An 8,066-nucleotide genomic window follows, 5' to 3' on the forward strand; every position below is an offset into this window, starting at 1 on the left:
GACATAACAGTACCTACCATAGTGTGTCTTTCCTTGAAATACTTGAGTATACTTTCATATAGTATAGTATCAAACATAACAAGACAGTTTAAAACCATTCAAGAGAATGAAAGTATTACAAGGTATTCAGAACCAAGTAACAGAAAATGAACAATGTTTACTACATTATCTCCTTGTCTATATAAAATTTTGTTTATATTATCACATATAATAAAATCCATTAAGGTACAACATGATAAAACTGATGGAAACAACAAAAGCTTGGTAGGACTTCAAAACGATATTAAGTCAGCACTAGCTGTTATAATGTCTTGTTTTCTTCAAAATAGCTGTTCATACCCTCACAGACAATAAAACACCCCAGAATAAAACCATTCCAACTGATGATAATGAAACAAGGCTTCAAAGCAGTATAATGGGGAATCATGATTACCACATACTTTTGAAGTACTTTTTATTTCAGCGGAAGCTGTGCCTTGACCCTTGTAATCTAGCTGATCGGTGTTAGCAAAGGTGCCGTCTTCCCTGAATTCATCTCAGACGCGTAGCACAAGTTGTGCAGTCGAGGTAGAGGAGTTCCATCGGAGCTGAGGTCGTGATGCCCCAGTAGCAGAACTGGAAACTTGAGCAGCAGGGAAGTGAGCCAGGAGCTCTGCGCTGAGGGATGTGGGGTCGTCCGTCCCTCACCCGCACCCAGCAGGTGACTGACAGTGCTCGGTGTGTGCCATCAGGTGCTCCACTTTGAGTGGGACCTGCCAGGCGGGCACTGCTTAGTTCTTTTACCGCATTTGCATAACATCTAGGTTCTACATATCAGCCCAGGTTTCCAAATAACGGGAATGTTTAAGATTGAAAAATGCTTTAGCTACAGATGACATTGCAGCGATAAAAAGCTGGCAGACGGGGTGGGGGAGAAAACTTTTTAAATAAAAATTACAGATACAAGAAAGTGGTTTTGTCAAAAATGTTTAACTGGAGCTGAGGATACAGCCCACAGCACAGCGCCAAAGGTCTGGATTCAATTCCTGGTGCCAAAAAATTCACATTAAAGACAAAAGTTTATTAACTGCTCCAGACATCCACAGAAGCACTTAGACTTTTGTTAGGGACATCAGATACTCGGGGTGAGCTGAGTAGCTTCAGGAGTCCTTCATACAAGAAGGTCCCACCTTCATCTGTGTTTCCATACACTGCTGTAATTCTCTGTTTTCACTGCTTCGTAGCTGTTTACAATTTATAAATCTTTATAACAGGAACTCATTAGGGAAATGATAATAGTAATGTTTGTAAATCAAATTCAGGGACGTGTATGTCTGTACTATTTCACCCAGTGTTTGAGCAGCCCATTGACATGTTCATTTTAATAGCTGTGTGCTCTGTTCCATTGTATAAACACACCAATGCATGTACCACAGTGAGTTCCCAGAGTACAGTCGAGAGATTGGGTTTTCCCGTTTATAAGTAGGTACGTATAAACGAATACACAAAGCCTTGAGAATGATCTGACAGCAGTTTCCACCAGGTGATTTAGTTTCACAGCAGTATACACAGCAGTAACATTCAGACAACCACCAGGCCATTGGAAGAATCAAGAGCCCATATAGAATAGCAGTGGTGAAAATTTTGGGAAAGTGGAGAAACTGGCTCAATAAATGAGGTTAATATGACTACAGAATGTCGGGATAAATACCCAAACTTAGAAATTTAAGAACTGCACTCCAAAGCGAAAACGATGTGGGACGCATAAATACACCAAATGACATAAACCTCGGGAATAGAATCTTGAAACCGTAGAATTGGAACTTGGCTACTTTCATGGGATTTGAAGCCTCACTGCTGTAGGTAAGATTAAGAATCATCAGCAGGAATCACGGAACTGTGGGAAAGCAGCTGCTATCACGTTCATTTTTCAGAATTACGTTTCGTAAGACAAAGTCCTTTTAAGTGAAGGTGTCGCTGTTTCACTTTCCATGATTCTCCAGGAAATACAGTCCTAAGTTGACATGTAAGGTACTGAGACTTTCTACCCAGCTACCCAGGACACTCGGGACTCCTTAGGGCTCTCAAGTTGAAATCTTTCACCGACCTGGCTTCTGCGGCTTCAGCACACAAATGCTTCTAAAGGTTCTCAGATACCAGCTCACAACACGAGTTTGAGACTAAATACTGGTCTGCGTAGAAGTGTTAACTTTTCAGATCTCTCTGTTTCACTGATTTTGTGCTAATTAACTGCTTCAGTAGATGTGTAATTCATGAATAGTCCATCTGGGAGATTTGTGGTGAGGATCAATTTATCAGTGTTATTCATGCTCGGAAATCAGTTGCTGTTACTGTTACTAGGGAGAGGAGGCAGATGCGCCAGAATCCGGAAGGGAAAACAGTGCTTTAGCTGTTCCTGTGGACGTCACATGGGTTGCATCCCACTTTTCTGTTGTAATTTGATGCCTGCTAATTTCAAACTAATACCTCATGGCAGACACAGAAAGCAGCCTTGAGACCTGATTTTATCAAAGATGGTAATGCGATTGTGCAGATTTAGGAAAACCTGGGTGTCAGTGATCTACTTGAGGACAATCCTAGGCAGAATTGTTGTCAGGAGATTGTGGAAAAATAATAGAACCATTCTTGGTTTTGGATTGAAGTAGTCCTGGTGCTACTGTGTTTCCTCGCTGTGCCACGAGATGGCAGAGCTTTGTTTTTAATATTCTGGTGCTCTTTCTCCCACGGTCCACTTAGGCATGGAGCAGTATTATCAGGTTCTGTACTGGGGGCGGGGTGGTAGGGGTGAGGGACCCGGAGTCAAACTCGGGACCCTGCACTTGCCAGGCGGGCACTGCACTGCTGAGCTGTATCCTGGTCCCAGCAAGTCAGTGCTCCGAGTTAAGTTTTTGTGTAAGTAACACAATTATAAAACTAATTCATGAGCATTCTCCATAACGTCCATATCAGTGTATCTGATACAGCTGGTTACTTGCGAGTTTTCTAGTCAGAAGCAAAATAGAACTGAGTATTACAGCCCCGACAGTTTTTATTTTGGAGGTGGTAGCAGTTAATAGGCCCAGGGAGAAAGCAGAACAAGATTCAGTTCTAGATTTAAGATCACTGAGCTGGTTCTGCAACCCCTTTAACCTTTGGACATGACAGAGTTAGAAATAGGGTTCTTCTTTGGTAGAATAAATGATAAAAGGAGACTCCTTGGTTAAATTGTTACTTGCTCTTAATGTTTTACTCTGTTGAAGAAATGTATGCTATTTCTAAAATAATATTAAATTTCCCGTTTTTGGTGCCAGGAATCAAACTCACAACCTCGTACTTGGCAGGCAGGTGCCTGTGCCACTGTGCTAAATCCCCAGCTCAGACTTCTAAAACTCAGTAAGTAAACTCTTTTGGCTACACATTTCCTGTAAGCAGTGGTTTCTGCTCGGAATGTGTCGAATAAAATTTGACAAGGCTTTTGGTTTATGGCTGGATCAGAACCTTCCAGCCTTGCTCCTATGTTGTGTGACAAATCACTGTCGGTTTGTTTAGCAGTCAGCATTGCAAGGCTCAGCTTCCAGGCTGCCGTCGTAAATAGCTAAAGTAGAGTTAACGCATTTGCTTTCTTAACTGCACTTAAGCTGTGCGGACAGTGATTCACATGCAAACTGCCGGTGTCTCTCGAGTCACATCTTCCTGAAAAGCTTGGATTTCTCATTTCCATGGGATCCGTGTGCTTCTCCAGTCCACATCTGTATAGGAAAGTGTGGCCAAGTAGGTGAAAACCCTTGCTCTGAGTACCCACGGTGGTCGGCACTAGTGTCTGGGAAAACATTCTCTCTCACCCAAACCTCAAACCGTCACTGTCACCTGCCCCACCAACAGAAGGATAAAAGTCTCTGGTCAATTAAAAAATGTCACTTTTAAATATTTATTTGTGTAGTTTTAAAGCTTTCATGTGCTGTTTGTGTGAACTCCTGATACCGAGGAATCTTTTAAAATCCATTATGTGTGAAGTCCACGTTAACAGAGGATGTATTTTTAAGTAAATGTTCAAGCTTTCCTAATTGGATGATTTTGTCCCTGTCTTGTTTCCAGAATGAGGTGGAAAGCTTTAAGTTCACACTGATTTAGCTGTGTTTGTGGCTGTGAAGGACAGTAAGTCCGATTTCTCAGACAGCATCCCTGAGCCCTAACAGTTACATAAACAGCCTCATTTGATGCGTGTCTGTGCTTCTTTCTTCAAAACTCCATCATCACGGCAGCTTGACGTAGCTACCGTGTCCTGGCAGGTGAAGTAAGAGCCTGGTTTACATTACGTAGCTCTGCCTTGGTCTTTGAGCTGGCTGTGCCTCGCCGTCCCCTCAAAGCCTCTCGTGGTCACAGGTGGGGCTTTTTGAGTGGCTGGGTCCAGGTGTGGCATTCCAGGATTAAAGATGTGTTGGCACTGGGGATAAGATGCTGGATTGAGAGAGTCCCACTAGCAATCAGAGTGTAGCCCGGGTGGGATGAGTGTAAGGAGACAGAAAGCTGCTGCTCCTGCTGCTCCTGCCCGTCCTTCGCCCTGCACTGCCCGTCTGCAGTGCCCCTCTGCCATGCCACCCTGCCCAGGAGCCAGCTAACTATGGATGAAGCCTCCACAGACTGAGCTGAAATGAACTTTTCTTTCCATAACTGCTGCGTTGGGTATTTTGCCTCAGCAAAGAGAAAAGTAAGTCTTTGGGCGAGTCGTTTGGAATTTCTGTGCCGGAGTTCACTGCTCTGAAACTGGTTGGGTGCCTCAGTCCACTTTGCCTCGCTGTAACAGGACCATAGAGGGAGTAACTTATAAAGAGCAGAAGTTTGTGTGGCTGCCGATTGTAGAGCGAGTCTAGGACACGGGTGGTGGACCTGTGACGTGTGCTGTTGTCACCGAAAGCTCTCAAAGGTCTAGGAAGCAGTGCCTGGGGAGGCCTGGGGTGCAGCACCCCGCCGTGGCGGAAGGCAGAGTGTGAGTGGGCACAGAGTGGGTGGGGGCCAGAGCCATTTACAGCAAGCCACTGTGTGACCACTGTCAGGAAGCGTAGGCCATTCACAGGGCAAGGCACCCATGGCCTTAACCCTTCCTAGCAGGCCCCGTCTTAGTTACTTTCTTGTCCTGGGCACAAATATAATTTACTTGGCACCTGTAATGGTTGATACATTGTGTCAACCTGAGAAGTGTACAAGGTTAACAGAGATTCAGCGGGGTCCCTTTCTCCCCGTTTTGTTCTGGCTGCTCCCTTGAAGTGTTGCCCCAGTGCCATGCCACCCTGCCTTGCAGCCAGCTGATTATGGACTGAAACCTCCAAAAACTAAGCTAAATAAACCTTCCCTTCCTTAATTTTGGGTGTTGGGGATTTTGTTCCCACAATGAGAAAAAAAGTAACCAAGACAAGACCCACAGTTTAAAGGAAGAGAAGTTCATTATGCCTCGTGATTTGTAAAGGACTTGACCCATAGCTGACTCCAAAGCAAGAAGAATGGAGAAGGGACGGCTATGGAGAAAAGCCGTTCAGGTCATGGTGGCTGGGGAGGAAGGAGAAAAGGGAGGAGCCAGAGAAGGAGAGATGTATGTCCAGGCCCTGCCCCAAAGACTCGCCTCCAGCCAGGGCCGCCTCCTGACCACACCCAGCCTTTGGACTCCATGGTGGAGGGGTCAGCTGATGAGAGCCCCATGAACCAGTCACCTTCCAAACACAAGGCTTACGGGGACACTGCAGATTGAAACCATAATATGCCCCACCTACTAATATTGGTGTGTAACAGGCAGGTGAGTTAAGTTACAAATACTACAGGCAGTGAGACAGGGCTGGGTCCTGGAAGGAGCCAGAGCAGAAGCCCTGATACCTTGCAACTGTGGAGAAGACACCTGCTGTGGGCCAGGCCTCAAGAAAAAAGATCAAGCAAATGCACCCATATCCTGAGGACTGATATTGTAAATATTCCCTATCACCTAAGGAAGCCAAGAGTCCCCATCCCAGCGCCCTATGGGAAGAGTCACTGCTCCCTAAGAATGCCTGCTTTCTATGCAATTCATTCCCCACTTGTCCCCGATTTAATCAGTTTTACTGAACAGTTAATCTTACTGATTAATCATAGTTCTGTCCGACCTTATGCCCGTCTGCCTTGAGAGTTCCCGGTTTTCCCCACCTTGAACCTGTCTCACGCCACACTTCTACTCTAAAAGTCCTAGAAAAGACAGTCTTTGGCAACCACTCAGGAGCCTCTCTGTCTGTCTCAGACAGAAGCTTTCTTTCTCTCGATGAATATATTCTGCTTTTAACCTCCACTGTTTCTAAAATTCATTCTCTGATTTTAGAGAACACAAGCTCATACCAGATATATAGGAGGTTGGAGTTTCGTTTCCCTAGGTCAGTTGCATTGGGAATAAGTGGACAATGCTAGAACTTTGGGGAACATCCAAACTATTCCACAGTGTAAAAGATGACACACAACCATGCCTCCCAGCACACCCCTGCCCCCTTTCCTAGACCGGATATCACAAGCGTATAGCGTTGCCAGTCCTTAAAGTCACCATGAATTCACATAACCACCGCGGTTCACCGGAGCTGGCATCAGTGGTGAAATGATTCTGTGCTGCAAGATCAAGGTTAAAACCAGTCCCACACCTGTATGTCTTCATACGCAAGTAAGCAGTCTAGTTCTTGGTCGTTAAATAAGACACACATTAGAAATTCTTTTTAATGTCTTTTCTTCCTTTCTAAACATTAATCCAATCAAAACTGATTTTTCAATTTTTTTTTCTTTTTCTCTTTTTATCGGTACCGGAGATCGAACTCACGACCGCCTGCTTATAAGGCAGGTGCTTATGCCGCTGAGCTAAATCCCCAGCCCCAGAAACTGATTTTTTAAAAAAGTTTTATATTAATGCCTTAGAGCAAGCCTTGCTATTGGAAAAACATAAAGATTAGAGGCCAGAATTTCCCTGCATTGGAACTCAATTGGGAGATAGACCCCACAGTAATTTGAAAAGCTTAATATACTTATTTGTCATCATAGGGCTGGAATAGGGATTGCCTTGGGGAAAAAGTAAGGTACTTGTTAAATAGAGTAATAACCCAGGAAAGGAGCAGCCACCATCCCGAGAGCTGAGGGGGAGCACCCAGGGGAGGAGCCCCGCCAGGAAACACCTGGCTACCTGAGGTCCAGCCACTGCCACTGGGTGCTGCTGACCATCGTGCCGGCAGGGTGAGCGAGCTCGCTGGTGATGCAGGAGGTGGGGAGCTGAGCAAGCCATGCCTGCCCCAGACACCTGGTGGGAAAGAGCAGAAACTTGAGAGAAGCTCCTGCCTCCTGTAGCCGCTCTGTTCGGCTGGCAAAGTGGAGACAAAGGCAATCAATTCTGACAACCCCTGAGCAGATTACAGAGAGGTATTTGGAGTTGGAAGAGCCTTTCCAAAAGGCTCTTGTGGTGGATTAAAAACTGGTGGTAACTTAAACACCAGTGGAACTCAATCAGCATGGTCCCGAGTGTAGAGGGCCCCCTGAGAACTGTTGCCAGCGTTAAAAGGAGACCTGGAGAGGAAGAGAGTATCGTTGTGGGGGCTGGGGATTTAGCTCAGCGGCATAAGCACCTGCCTTATAAGCAGGCGGTCGTGAGTTTGATCCCCGGTACTGATAAAAAGTTTTAAAAAGTTAAAAAAAAAAAAAAAAGCTGGCACAGAGGACCAGATGTCTGGTGACCTTGGAGGAGACACACGGACCAGGTCTTTGGACAGAAGGCAAAACAAATGCAGCCACACCCTTAAGTGTGATCCTTAGGGATTAAGTCTGGATCACCTTGAGGAGCCAGGAGTCACCATCCCAACCCCCTACAGGAGTCACTGATCCATGAAGAATGCTGGCCCTGCTACCTGACTCACTTCCCCATTTGTCCCTGATTTGGTCAGTTTTACCTGAGCAATTAAACTTAATTGGCTCACCAATAGTTCTGTCCCACCTTGTGTCCATCTGCCTTGTGAGTTCCCAGTTCCCCCGACTTTAGACTCACCTCACCCCTTGATTTTACTGTATAAAAACCCCAAGAAAATACAGATTCTTTGGCAACC

Source organism: Cavia porcellus, unplaced genomic scaffold (genome assembly GCF_034190915.1).
Source record: "Cavia porcellus strain 051 isolate PalLab524CR breed Dunkin Hartley unplaced genomic scaffold, mCavPor4.1 scaffold_7, whole genome shotgun sequence".
Classification (NCBI taxonomy): domain Eukaryota; kingdom Metazoa; phylum Chordata; class Mammalia; order Rodentia; family Caviidae; genus Cavia; species Cavia porcellus.